Source organism: Melanotaenia boesemani, chromosome 3 (assembly GCF_017639745.1).
Source record: "Melanotaenia boesemani isolate fMelBoe1 chromosome 3, fMelBoe1.pri, whole genome shotgun sequence".
In the NCBI taxonomy this organism is placed as follows: domain Eukaryota; kingdom Metazoa; phylum Chordata; class Actinopteri; order Atheriniformes; family Melanotaeniidae; genus Melanotaenia; species Melanotaenia boesemani.
In genome coordinates this window covers 9665725-9680505 of record NC_055684.1, presented here as the reverse complement: position 1 = coordinate 9680505, position 14781 = coordinate 9665725, and the positions used below count along the sequence as shown (strand labels likewise).

General features: G+C 39.6%; 2 long non-coding RNA genes across 2 annotated transcripts; one reads left to right on the top strand and one right to left on the bottom strand.

Annotated features, from left to right (window-relative positions):
- Window positions 1-542: 542 nt before the first annotated feature.
- LOC121636504 lies at window positions 543-874 on the bottom strand. Its single transcript, XR_006009731.1, has 2 exons — window positions 696-874; window positions 543-617 (listed from the first exon to the last, which is right to left on the bottom strand). It is a non-coding gene; the product is annotated as an uncharacterized LOC121636504 (long non-coding RNA).
- A 263-nt stretch (window positions 875-1137) lies between these two features.
- LOC121636506 lies at window positions 1138-14362 on the top strand. Its single transcript, XR_006009733.1, has 3 exons — window positions 1138-1219; window positions 9733-9736; window positions 14351-14362. It is a non-coding gene; the product is annotated as an uncharacterized LOC121636506 (long non-coding RNA).
- Window positions 14363-14781: the final 419 nt, after the last annotated feature.

Here is a 14781-nt window from a genome sequence, read left to right as displayed (position 1 = left end):
GTGTGTGTGTGTTGCTGCATTGTCTGGCTCTGGTAAGCGTGTCCATGTGTGTGGGAGAATGGCCTATTTACTCTGCTCTTGAGCTGCCAAGTACCTGTCGCCTCGATTTGTCTTTCCCCTCTTTGTCTTCTTTCTCTCAATGTGGCCAACACCTGCAGAAACAGCGCAAAACACACACCTCACCTACCAATGACGTCCAGATAATCAGATAAACATTTTATAACTAATGTGCATGCTGCGTGGTGTGTTTTACACATCCTCTCCTTCCTGTTGTTGTCCTGTGCCGAAATTTTTTTGTTTTCCTCGGTCACACTAGCGCAGCTAGCATTTAGGTTGTTAGACTACTTTTTTTTTTTTTTTTTACCATCATAAATCACTAGTTAGTTCCTTAAGTTTCCAGTGAATAATAATTTCCACAAGCTAAATTTTTTTATTTATCTATTTTTGTTTATTTTATTTTTGGGGGTTCATAAGGATCATTATCTCTAATTGATGTTGTCACAAACCCGGAGATTGGACTCAAAAGAATCAGGATTCCAGTGAAAGGTAAAAAGGAATTTATTTGAACAATGTAAATGTGCACTGGTGATCTATCCGGTCTCGTTCGGTCAGCTCTTCTGTGGGGGGGTATGAGAACAGGTGTTAGGAGGCAGGGAGTCTGTGATAATGATGCAGGATGTTACAAATCCACGTACCGGGTGCTGTAGTGCAGTTTGGTGAGATCGTACAGGCAGAACCCGGGAAGCCGGACGGGGAGTCCACTGGAGTGGGTGGATAACTGCTGGGTAAAGAACAGGTTAGTGGGGGAATAACTGGCGGGGGTCAGGGTCTCCAACCCACGGAAGTGGGTGATAATGAATATCTCCGTCTGGGCAGAGTAGATTATTCCGTGATCCAAAATCCACATCCAAAAACCAGTCCAGGGGTCAATAATCCAGAAATCCAATAACAAACAGAGATACCAGTCAGGGGGCAGGCAGAGACGATAATCCAGGTCCAAAACAAGGTCAACAACAGGCAGGTAGGCAGGCAGACAGGTAGAACAACGGCTGGAAACGTGCAGGGTAGAACCAAGACGATCTGGCGAAGAAACGCTGTCACAGGCAGGTATTTAAAGGGCATCAAACAGGTGAAGCGTATTACCAATCAGAGTGGGAAAATTAGGTTGCGTTCAGGGAGGCTGGGAAGTCCGACCCTTATCAGACGGATCATTACAGATGTGATCTTTCCTATATAGCATCTCCTCGCCACGGGAAGAAGCTTGTCCCTGTAGTGCACATTTTGTTTGCTTCTAACTTTCAACATTTTGGTTTGGTCTGCAATGGTCAGGTTTTTCTCTGTGGCCTCCGAAAATGTTGCCAGCGTAATGTTTATGTTCCATAATGCACTGCGCAGTGAGTCTTTTTCTTGAGTCTTTTTCCTACAATCACTAGACCCAGTAGAATAACGCCTCATAGTGCCACTCTGTCAGATAACACACACACACACACACACACACACACACAAACACACACATATATATATGTTTGTATATATATATATATATATATATATATACATTGTATGTTTATATTTAGCAAGATTTCTGACTCATCTAGTAACTCTGTTTCAAAGAAGCAACTAGAGACAAATCTAGCAACTTTTCTGGGGTTATTGGAGACTTTTTGAAACTGACGTGAAAGAATGTTTTTTGTTTTTTTGTCTCAAGCAGTGCGTCTACAAAGCCCTCCCTCATCCATTAACGCTCACAGTTACAGTCTGTTCCCACTGGCTTACTGTCAGATATTAATGCCTATTAATGAAGCATGTAGACAAAAACATTTAAAAAGTATAAAGTACTGTAACATGTTGTAGATCAGGGAACAGTTAAAGTGTTTAAAATGACACTTTAACTTTAGGTCTGTTCATTTTGGGCCAGGGATATTTTCTATTTCTTTTTCTACTGTTTCGAACTGAAATGCAATTAAATGCATTTTTACATTTTTTTACAAGGAATTACTAGAGCTTAAGTTTACAATATTAATGTCTGTATTTGACTCACTCAAAACATTTGTCAAACATTTTAAACATTTGGACTCTTGTGCAGAAAATCAGGCAAATGCGGGTGTGCTTGAAAACAGGACATCTTGGTATACTCGCAAGTCATCTCCGGTTCGATGTGCTAATAGTGAGAAAGCAAACGGACCATCCAGTGGACCAAAAAGAAATAATGATGTAGTGCAGCATGTCTGGTAACTCTCTGCATCTTCTGCTGCTCATACTATATGGATTCTTGTAAAAAAAAATAATAATAAAAAGTATACAGCCGGTGAAAGGATGATATGTCAGAATATTAATCATGGGAAATGTTGTCATTTCTTTTCATTCACCACAGTGATGAGAGATCTAGCTCTTTTCATATATTATAGCACAGGCACATGCAACAGCTCCAGGCTCTTGGCTGTTTACGTTTGTTTTGATGTTTTTATTCATGTTTTCACCTGCATTTTTAAGACTTGAATCCTTAATCCAGTACGGAAGGGATGACCTGCTGGAATTGGGGAAAAACTACAGTTTTTCGGCTTCACCAAAGCCAGATTTTATTCCACCTGAACTGCAGCAGACCACAGAGGCCCTCACCATCCCCTCTCTGTGGCCTTGGAAACGAAGGAGACAATGTAAACAACAGCAGTGCTGCATGCTAGGCTACAAACTAACCCACACAGACCGGCTCTGCCCAGTCTCCTCTTCACCAATACCAAGTCTCTTGGCAACTGGACGAAATTTGTCTGAGGATAGTCTCACATCAGACAGTTGTGTGGCAGTCTTCACCAAGAACTAGCTGGACAACAATGTCCCTGATGCAGCGGTGGAGCTAGCGGGGCACTTTCTGTTCCATGCAGCTTCAGGTAATACCAAAGGCAGAGGTTTGGTGCTGTACGTAAACAGCTGGTGGTGTACAGCTGCAAACATTCTGCTCTTCTAACCTGAAATATTTGGCAGTGAAGTGCAGACTGTTTAAACTGGTTAGAGAATTCACCTTGGTTGTGATCATAGCGGCCTACATACCACCCTGAGCTAATGCTAAGTTAGCGCTGGAGGAGATGTACTGCCTGACCACCGGGGATGAGATCTAATTCAGAGGTGGCTATAATCGCAGCTGGGGACTTTACCCACGTGAAATTAAAATATGTCCTCCTCTAATTCCACAAATTCATCAACTTTACAACAAGAGACTTTAATATATTGGGCCAGGTGTACTGTAACATTCCAGGAGCATACAAGGCTGCAGCAGCATTTGTGTGGAGCTGATCCCTGCCTACAGACCTCTTATGTGCAGGACCCACCTCCAGAACTATTCAGGTTTGGACTTTGCAAGAGCAAAAGTTTTGTCCCATCTGAGCCTACGCCACGTCCTTGACACATCCAAGAGCAGCTGGTTAGCTGACCTGAATGACTGGGAGAGGGAGTGGATATGCAACAGCTCAGAGAGGTAGGATGGGGCAAGCCCATTCAGTGTCTTAAAAACAAATAAAATAATTTCTTAAATGAATCGTAAAAAGAACAAGTGGAAAAATAATGGAACAAGGAGCACGTGATTAGAATTTGGAGGTGATCCAGATCACTGCCTGAATCCAAGAATTTCACTATAGGGAGTTAAGGATAATTTTGCCATTAAAGCTTCTAACTCAAAAATAATGCCCACAATCATTGGAAAAAAAACAAACAAACAAACAAAAAACATTACAATGGCTTGGCGGAGGTTTGCTCTCTCTCTGAGTAATTCTAGATTAAAAGGACACTGGATGCTCAATTACAATTTACATTGAGAAATTATTTGTTTCATCACATCCTCAGTTTGTTTACATGGAAATTGTTAAAAGGGGGGAAAAATCACTTCAGGATGCTGTGTTAGGCTTTCTCTGTAAATATCCCATGAATGAGTTGTACAGCTTCCAACTTGGACACCTTGGATGGTGGACATTTTGCCAACACAATTACACAAATTTAGACTGCACACACCCACACAGAGTTAGCTTTGGCCCGAACTAGAAGCCTGTCTCCCACTCTTACCCTCTTCATAAACACTGGTACTCCAATGTAAAACCGCCTGGAGCCGCCATGAAACATGCAATAAAACCACATAAATACAATGACTAAATAAATATGACCACAGGGTGGCCTGCAAATGTTATGATAAACTGGTTTATAGTGACAACAGGAGGAGAGGGTGTGTTACATAGAGTGTGTACATGTTGTACAGCTTTGTCATTTTGTGTACAGATATTTATTTCAGAAGCGCCTCGTGTGAACATTTTCTGTTCCTGTTTTAGTTTTCCTTTGTCTCCATCTACATTTAGAAACGTGTTCGTGTTTGAGGATTATGTCATTCTTTCATCAGGTAGTTAATCGTGAACCAAAACAGCTGAACAGTTACAGTTTAACCTAAGAAGAGCCAAAGGTAAAATTTAAGTGTATCACCAAAGGTGGTACAGTTTATCCTCCCATGGAAACTGAAATATCGTCATAATAATATCACAAGATGTCCCAGGTTGAGACATAAAGGCAGAATTCTTTTTATTTTTAACTTGTCCTGTTGCAGAATGATGGTCTGGCTGCCATTTTGTACCATACAAATTTGCTTTAGGAGATCTTAATGGATATGACAGGAATAAAGCTTTGCGGATTTAAAGACCTCTCAATACTTTTGTATTGTTCAGGTGTCACACAGAAAGAATCAGCTACTTCCAGCATGGTTCCAGCAATGTGACAGACCTAGCAAGATGGTAACCATAGCAACCACAGGTGCACGTTTTCTGTCTTCTCCTTTTCCTCGTAAGGCATCGTCTGCAGCTAGATTAAACTCTTGTCTGACTCGTCCTTACTAAGTGTAGTAAGTCACAGTTACATGTCTGGTTTCTGTCTGCTGCAGATGTTTCCTGATGTTTTACAGAGTTGAAGTTGCACAAAATGAACCAGGATCAGTTTGGTTGAGCTCTAGCTGCTTTTCTCTAAGACGAACTTGTGTAAAGTTGTGCAGGTTAGTAAGTGTTCCACCACGGTCCCTCTTTGGCTGGATTATGGAAGTTTGTTGCGTAGCTAGAGCATGATGGAAACATCTTCGTTGTGCTGAGCTTTTGTTTTGTGTAAATTTGATCCATGGATCCGTACGTTTCTCTAAGTGCTGTTTAGGTTTTTAGTAGTGCTGGGCACGTTAACGCTTTAATCGAGCATTAACGCAACTCTTAATTAACGCAACTCTTAATTAACGCCATTAATTTTTTAATCGTGCGTTAATTTTTTTTTTTTTTTTGCTGGCCGCTGGCTTTGATGACAGAAACATGGCGTCCATGTCTCCTTTCCCTGTTGCAGCGGTGCGTCTGATGTAATCAGGAGAGAGCAGGTTTATTAAAATGAAGACATGTTTTCTGTCTGCAACTTAAGAAATAATAAAAAAAGAACCAACGTTTCTCTTTGTCAAAATGCATGCAGATGGACAAAACATCGTGTTTTTAATAAATGCGGTTTTAATTCATGCAAGACAGCCAAGGTAAGACATGCTTTCTGACTTTTACAAACGTGCAGCATAAATCGGGTCTTCTTCTGCCTCCGGTTCAGTGAATCTTTGTCATAGCGAGATGAAACTTCCAGCTGTGGAAGATGTGAGCTTTTAGTAGAGGAGTTTGTTCGTGTTCATGCCGTGGGGTGGAGACGGGGAGACATCATTTTGTTTAGCCTACATATTTTTCAGATTTTGTGTAGCTGCTCTTTAAATTGTTTGTTGTCTTAACTGTGTTTGGTGGTCATAGAAATGGTTTTACTGAGCTGTTAGCTGAGACTCTGGACTTTTTTGTGGATACCACACATGTTTATTTACAGACCTGAGCTACACCCTGAAACGAGATGTTAACCCCTTAACTCCGGGTAGCGGAGGCTGCAAGTGCAGTCAAACTAAAAATTAAGGTTTAGAGAATTAATAGGCCAGAAATCTGGATAATGAAGCACTAAAGGTGCATGGATGGAAGTTATTGTGCATATTGTGAATATTTCTCTCTCCTCACCATCTAGAAGCTGTAAGATTCTAATCCTGCTTTCTGTCTGTTCACCTGATGCTGATATTCATCACATATTGTTCCTTCTGTGTTTAGAAGAAAGCAGCTTCACAGCTTTAAATTCATCCTGCTGACTTTTTACCTTTTAGTTAGTAAATCCTGAACATTTCATCCTTCTTTCTCATAAATATGTGATTTTATAAATATATATGAAAAAATATTTTAACTGTTGCTGTTTAAAGAGAAACTGCTGGTAAAGCTGTTTATGTGTTTAGTTCAGGGGTCTGCAGCCTTTCCAATCCAAAGAGCCATTTTTCCCTCAGCCAGCTAAATAAAACTACTTTAGAGACGCAAATGTTACGAGACTTTTCAAAAAGTCAGCTTAATATATATATTTTTAATGAAGAGCCACCATAGGATGTTTGTTATTTTTGAAGAACCACATTTTTATTTCCATTTATCAGGTTTTAAAATAAAGAAAAACATAAAACCTTTATAAAAAGGGGATAAACAGACTTTCTTCTAAGGGATGTAGACATTTGTGGAAAATTATATATATATATATAAAAAAAGTCCCTGGTTTCCAACCTAATGACAAGAAAAATAGATTTAAAAAAAATATTTTAGCCACATATTTAGAGGCATTGTGGAAGGTCCAGAGAGACACTTGCAGCTCCGGAGTCACAGGTTGGAGACCCCTGATGTTTGTAAACCAAAAATGACTGCATTTTCTTTATGTAGCTGCTTCTTTCAAAGGAAAGAGACATTTGCGCGTAACGATGCGATTAATCACAGCATGTAATGCGATTAATCGCGCTTAAAAATTTTAATCGTTGCCCAGCACTAGTTTTTAGATGAACTGATCTCGACCTCTGACAGTTGGCATTTAATTCTAAAGTTTGATTATTGGTTGAAATGACTAGACTGACTTTATTATTCATAAATTAAATGTTCTATTTTCTGTCATATCTGTCCTGTTACATCTGATATCTGCTGGATCTGATTTAAGTATCGCTAAAGTTGTTTTTTTTTTTTTTTTTTTTTTTTTTCCAATAGTTGAGGGAAGAAATTCTTTTTTTAGTTGTATTCTATGACTAATCTGCTTCAACATGGGTCAAATATTAAATTATTAAAGTGCAATTTGTCATCTGATGAAAGTCAAAATTCATTTGATAAATAGGGCCCAGCCACAGCGATCAAACACCCACCCTGGTACTTGGTTCTGGCACCAGGACTAGCCCCATCCCACCCAGAAACAAAGGCCCCACCAAATAATGACACAGTTTTACTGTTTTTCATATTTGATTTTTCACCCTTGTTGTTGCATCAAATACAAGAGGAGTTTGTGAAAAGTTTAACAGAAATCAAACCAGTTAATAAATTTCCACTGGAAGAAAAAAAATGCTTTACACATTTTACCATTACTATTATTATTTTTTAATGGTTCAATGAAGTTAAGGATTCTCACCACCTGTTGTTCTTCAGCTGTTTCAGTCTATTTCTAGTTCAGTGTGTGGTTGATCTGCATCAGGATCCATGATGTTTTGGTTGATTTTTTGGTGAATTTCCATTGTCGTCTGTTCTTTAGTTTTTAGTCTTAGTTATCTTTAAAGCCCCCTGTATTGTTCTGTTCTCTGTTTGCTGTAAGGTATATCCCCTTGTGTATTCAGTTTCGTTTACTTCCTGCTCACCTGTTTACTGGTTGCTAATCATCATTCTTTGTTAATCCCTCCGTATGTTTTCATGTGTTATGTCCAGTTCTTTGTTGGTTATTTTTTGTGTTGTTATATAATCAGTTTTGGTTTATTTAAGTATAAAGTTTAACTGGATTCTACATTCACCTGCCTCCCATGTCATCATCCTGCATTTGGGTCCTGCTAGATTCCACAATAACCATATCATCAATTTTACAGATAGGACTGTAGCTGGCTTAAACGGAGACTGCAACAAGGCTAAAGGCTGAGGTGAGGCAGCTGACAGCATAGTGTAGGGTTTACAACCTCTTCCTTAATGTGGACAAAACAAGAAAGGTTGTGACAGACTTCAGGAAGACCCACAAACAGAAACATGCACCTACAGACATTGATGGTAAAGCTGTGGAGAGTCAGTAGTGTGAAATATCAGGGAGCACACATTGCTAATGAGCTCATCACAACCACCAGCAGTAACCAAGAAAGCACAGCGACTCTACTTCCTCTGCAAACTCAGGAAAATGGGTCTTGCCAGCACACTTCACCTTACACACCTTACTTTTACACATGACTTTACTTCCTGGTTTGGACGATGCAGTGCACAGAAAAACAAAACAAAACAAAACAGTTAAACAGAATACTTTGTATGAACAACAAATTATATGTATTCACTTCATCTCTTTAAAGCAGAGATGTTTTATTTATCTATTTTTTTCTAATTGATATTTGTGGTTATTTACTGCTTTTACTGTGATGTTTGTACTTGTCCTGCACTGTTGGAGAAATGTTATTTAAGTTTTCGATGTACGTACATTATAATGACAAATAAAAATAAAATCTTAAATAGTAATAAAAAGAAATTCATTAAAATAATGTGAGAATTAAATTAGTTACAGGTTGTTAACAAAAAGCATGGCTACATGTGTGAACATTGAGGGTATCTAACAGCATCTCACAGAAAATAGTGATAATTATTAGACAAAAAAAAGGTACTTTTTTGGTCTAAACCAGAGATTTTGACCATATTAGCTTAAACAGGCTAAATAGCATGATGCCTGTAGCTTAATCTTTTCTATTTAAACATTAATTTCCTCAAAAAACTAAAAGAAATTTTTAAAAAATTGCAAAAAGTTAGTTGTGTTTCAACACAGATGGCATGACAACACACTGTTGGTCTTAGATGGTGGTAGATAAACAGTCTAGCTACCAATTCTATTGAAGCCACATAAAACATAAAAAATATATTAAGGTAAAAACTTTGAAATCTCACAACTTGTTTTAAAGGAAAAGTGCTCATAAAGTGAAATGATCCCTTTCAAAAGAAAAAGTGAGATGCAGCTCAAACGACTGACGTACACGTCACGGATCATAACCGGCTGAGCCAGTGGGAGACTCCTGATCAGCGTCTTATTTAAAGGAGAAAAGTATCACCTATAATTTTCACATCTATATTCAGGCCCATCTGGACTGTGGGCTGTGGTGTTACAGTCCTGTGAGTTTCCACAGTATATTTCTTGTTTTTCCTTGTTGAAGCAGAGCGTGGATGTGTGCAGACAGATCAAAAGGCCGTGTCCAGCATCCTGAGGTGAGACCGCCATCTTGCAAACACACATTTTATGCACACAGACTAATTACTCAAACATATAACTGTGTTAATTGTACAATGTTATTCAAACAGTTCACTGATACTAACCAATACACCCACTGTCATCAGGTCCATTTGTTAAACTGCGTGTTGACCTAATTATTTAATCAGCCAATCACATGGCAGCAATTCAGTGCATTTAGTCATGTAGACATAGTCAAGATAACTTGCTAAAGTTCAAATGGAGCATCAGAATGAGGAGGAAAGAGGATTTAAGTGACTTTGAATGTGGCATGGTTGTTGGTATGAGTATTTCAGACCTACTGGGATTTTCACACACAAAAAAAGAGAAAATATCCAGTGAGCAGCAGTTGTCTGGACCAAAATGTCTTGTTAATGTCAGAGGTCAGAGGAAAATTGGAAGACTGGTTGGAGATGATAGAAAGGCAACAGGCAGTCAAACAAGCATTGGTTCCAACCAAGGTCTGCAGAACACCATCTCTGAACACACAACATGTCCAACCTTGAATCAGATAGATTACAGCAGCAAAAGACCACACCGGGTGCTTCCTGTCAGCTAAGGACAGGAAACTGAGGCTACAATTCACACAGACTCACCAACACTGGACAATAGAAGATGGAAAAATGTTTCCTGGTCTGATGATTCTCCATTTCAGCTCCACATTCAGATGCTAGGCTCAGAATTTGGTGGAAACATCATGAAAAGTATGAATCCATCCTGACTTGTGTCAACCCCAAGGGGCTCGCTAAAAAGCACAGTGGTTCCTTGAGGCTTTGAACATTCAGAGCCATAGTGATTAATGTCCATATGTTTTCCCTATTTTCAGAAAAAAAGTAACTATCTGTTGTTAATTTAACTTGGGCTTTATCGCAGGACTCAGTCAGAATACAATATTTATGGTGAGAATCTTACTTTCGAAAGCATTAACTCAAACATGATTTCAGCAGGGTGGGGCAGGGTGTCCATGGCTTTTTAGTATTTGTATAAAGTGGGTCCCCAAGGAAAATAGGTTGGGACCCACTGATGTAGAGATCCTGTTGGGGCGGCAGTGACTCAGATGGTAGAGCAAGGCGTCCAATGACCAGAAGGTTGGCGGTTCGATTCCCACTCCTGCAATCATCTGTCATTGTGTCCTTGGGCAAGACATTTAACCCTCCTTGCCTCCAGTGTTGGCATCACTGGTGAATGGATTTTCGGTGATGGTCGGAGGGGCCGTAGGCGCAGATTGGCAGCCACATTTCCATCAGCCTCCCCCAGGGCAGCTGTGGCTACACACATAGCTTACCATCACCAGGTATGAGTGAGGAGTGGATGAATAATGGATACACAATGTAAAGCGCTTTGGGTGCCTTGAAAAGCGCTATATAAATCTAATCCATTATTATATTATCTTGGCCCATTTTAGGCCCCTCAGTACCAACATGGCATGGTTTAACCACCGCAGCCTTCCTGTGTATTGTTGCTGACAGATACTTCCAGCAGGATAATACACCATGTTAAGAAGCTCAAACCATCTCCAACTGCTTTCTAGAACATGACAATGAGTTCACTGGACTCCAACGGCCTCCACAGTCACCAGATCTCAATCCAACAGAGCAGCTTTGGGATGTGGTGGAACGGGAGATCCTCATCATGGATGCAGCCGATTAATCTGCAGCAACTGTGTGATGCTGCCATGAAGCAAAACCTCTGAGGAATGTTTTCAACACCTTGCTGAGTCTATGACATCAAGAATTAAGATGTTTCTGAAGAAAAAAGGGGGTCCAATATGATACTAGCAACATCGACTTATTGAGTGAAATTTACACTGCTAAAACTAAAAAATTAAAAATCTCCCACATTGTTTCTGTTACTGCTGGACTTCAGAAGAAGTAGACAGAAAATTAGAGTTCTTCACTTCCAACACACATATCTCCTTCTCAGTTGTGCAGAGAATTTTGCTAAAGTTCTTGGAGCACATCATGTTAACCCAAATGGAAAACCTTGTTTTATATATATTTTTGTGAGGACTCACCAAACTACAAGGGTTTTACCTATCTTTTTTACTTTTCTTTCTTTCTCTTTCTTCTTACTTAAATTATTAAATGAGTGATAAAAGACAGGGGGATAAGGTCACATACTGGAATGGCATACTATCATCAGTGCTACATCTGTTCCCAGGAGATCTGTGGTTGTGACACAGAAAAGTTACAAATTAGCTAATGACAGGTAAATTTTCTGTTGATGGGAAAAGGTCTCTGGGTTTATCTTTTGACTGCTGTGTGACTCTGAACTGACAGTCTCATGTGCATCAATGGCTGATCCCCATCTACCCATCATCAGCCAAACTGATATCACCCCCTTCAGGCTGCTGATGGGAGCTGCACAGATTCTATGTTTTGTTTTTTTCCCGTCAATCACAGGAATATACACCTTCACCATCAAACCTCAAGATCAGTGTTAGAATATCTTCCTGTTATCTGGATTGACTTGTACTTTTTATCCATTACTGTTTGAATGCTTTTAGTTTTTTTTTAATGTTGCTAGCCAAAGTGTCACCCTAAGTTAATACGTTTGCTTAAGTTTGTACAAGCACAAAAGACTCTGTCGATACAGCTGTTTACTTCCAGACTCCTTTTTTTGTCCTGGTTGTGTAACAGAATACTGAATAAAAGAAAAGTTCTGGTTCTGGTTCCTCCCACATGCAGTTTCTGTTAGCTGACCTTCAACCTCATTAAGGGACTCCATCTCTGGTTTGTGTAACTGCACCGCAGCTCTTTTGTCTCCCTCAGCTGAAATGCAACCATTTCCTGATAATATAATCTAATAATGATGTTTTCCAGCTTTTTGTTGGATGTTCTTTATCCTCTCTTTTTATATAGCTCTTAAGCTCCCATCCACCACAAGGCAGAAACTTGTATAACATCTGAAGACATTGGTATCAACTTGAAATGACAACTGAAAAGAGTCATAAGGAGTCACTTACGACTGTGTTGTCTGTCTGGAAGAAACAAGCTTCTCTAAGAAGTTTCCCTATTTCTCTACTTTGTCACTTCCACTTTATTAGTACCGTGTTGGACCTTCTTTTTCCTTCAGAACTGCCTTAATTCTTGGAGTCATGGATTCAACAAGGTGTTGGAAACATTCTTTAGAGACTTGCTCCCATTCCATCACATGTCAAACCAGTCAACTGTAGATTTTCAATGTGTCCCTGCTCCAACACACCAGACTCAAATTAAATGAATCCAGCAGCCTCTGAAGTTCTGCACAATGACTCATTTGTTTGAGTCAAGTGTGTTGGAGAAGGGACACAATGGAAACCTTTATGACACTGGCCCAAAAGATCTGGATTTGGTAATCTCTACTCTATTGGCTTGAGATCTGGTGACTGTAGAAGCCAGTGGAGTACAGTAAACCCATTGTAATTTTCTAGAAAGCAGTTGGAGATGATTTAAGCTTTGTGACATGGTGCATTATCCTGCTGGAAGTAGCATCAGAAGATGCTACACTGTGGTCATAAAGGGATGGACATGGTCAGCAGCAATACTCAGGTAGGCTGTGGTGGTTAAACCACGCCATGCTGGTACTAAGGGGCCCAAAGTGTGCCAAGAAATATCCCCAACAGCACTACACCACCAACAGCCTGAAGAGTTGATACAAGGGAGGATGGATCCATGCTTTAATTTCATCTGACCCTACCATCTGAATAGCAGATAAAACGGAGACTCATTAGACCAGACATTTTAGCAGTCAATAAGGCAATCCAGGTTACTGTTGCAGCAGAGAATATTGTCTTCTGCAGCCCCTAAATTTCCATTTTGGACTTTTTTATTACAGCAACTTTGGCAAATTTTCTCAGTGACGTGCCCCCTACCGACTCTGAGCTTTCTCTAGCTAGTAAAAGTCCATCCTATGTCTTATCTCTTGCTCAGTCTCTTTTTCTGTTTCTTTTCCTCTTTTCCTTCTTTTCCTGTTGGAACAATCTGGAACTATGTGATTTTTAAGATCCAATGGAGCTTTGTCACTAAGAGCTTTATATGTGATTAGAAGAAGTGAAAATTCTATTGATTTAACTGAGAGCCGATGAAGAGAAGATAAAACCATAGAAATATGATCTCTGCTGCTAGTTCTCATCAGAACCCTCACTGCAGCATTTTGGATCAGATAGAAACACATGATCTAAGTGAAGCTAATCATGTGCAAGAACTATCACTGAGTGAGAAGATCAGGTGTGTAAAGACCTCGGATTCTTGTCATTCTTCTGTCAGTGGTTATTACCGACCGATAGAGAAGATCTGAGATCTTCAAATCAGACCACTGAGATAGTAATCTGAAGTTTATAACCCCAGATATGCTAAACATGTGCTTGCCTTGGTCACAACTAATGTTGCTGACTACTGAACAGCAACTTCACCTGTACAGCAGCATTTTTAACTCAATGACTTTGTAGTGCCTTTATGACCGACCCACTTTGTTTCTGTCTTTTCTTGAAATATTCATGTTTTTGATTAAATTTGGCATTAAAAATACATTTTATTGATGATTTAATATATTTTGTGAGATGTTGTTTTTTTGTGATACTGTGTTGTGCCACCATAGTGATCACTCTGGCCCTCCTTGTACTGTTCATTCATAGAGTAAGGTACACTAAATCCCTGTAGAATATTCTTTGGAAGGATTTGTTTTAAAATGACTGACTGGAGGCAGATATATCATTCATATCATTTTAATGGTTCTAAATTCCCTTTTCACCTCCCTAATATGTCATCAGGGATCACTGTTAGTGCCAGCACAGGGAACTATATTAAACCTGAGACCACTGTGGCACCAGCACAATAACTTCCTGTATTGCAAGTGAGGAGAGAAAGCAACAAGAACGAAACAAAACTGCTTCCTTTGGGAGCATTTTTGGTTGTATCAACTGTCGAATGAACTCCAGTGTCGCTCATATTGGGACTACAACAAATAAAGGTATGTTTTGTTAGATTTTTATTGCATATGGCCCTTGTATGAAACCTGAGCCTGGTGGGTAAATACAGAGTTGTGCCATTTACAACAATGCACTCCCATTACCAACTGAATAACTGCCCAAAGTCCATGTACACAATTATGTCACTTCCTGCATAAAATGTGCCTGTGTGCCCTCAAGCAGCACAGTTCAGCTCAGCCAACGAAATATTGATGAATGTCCGTTTGAAAAAGCAGATGCATATCTGTTTCTGGTGTTTAAGGAAAAGGCAGGGTGTGAGGCAGGAGTTGAAGGGTGAAGAGTTCAGCAGAAAGCGGCTGCAGGGGCAAACGGACGACATCTGAGACTCTGTTAATTGCATGCACACAATAACTCAGGTTTGACTGTTTAAACCGAATGAACCCAGAAACAGCAGGAAAGGTGGTAGGAAAAAGGTTTTCCTGATAGTTATGAATGAACATGTGTGAGTATAAATCCACAACTTGTCTCAAATGAACCAAAAC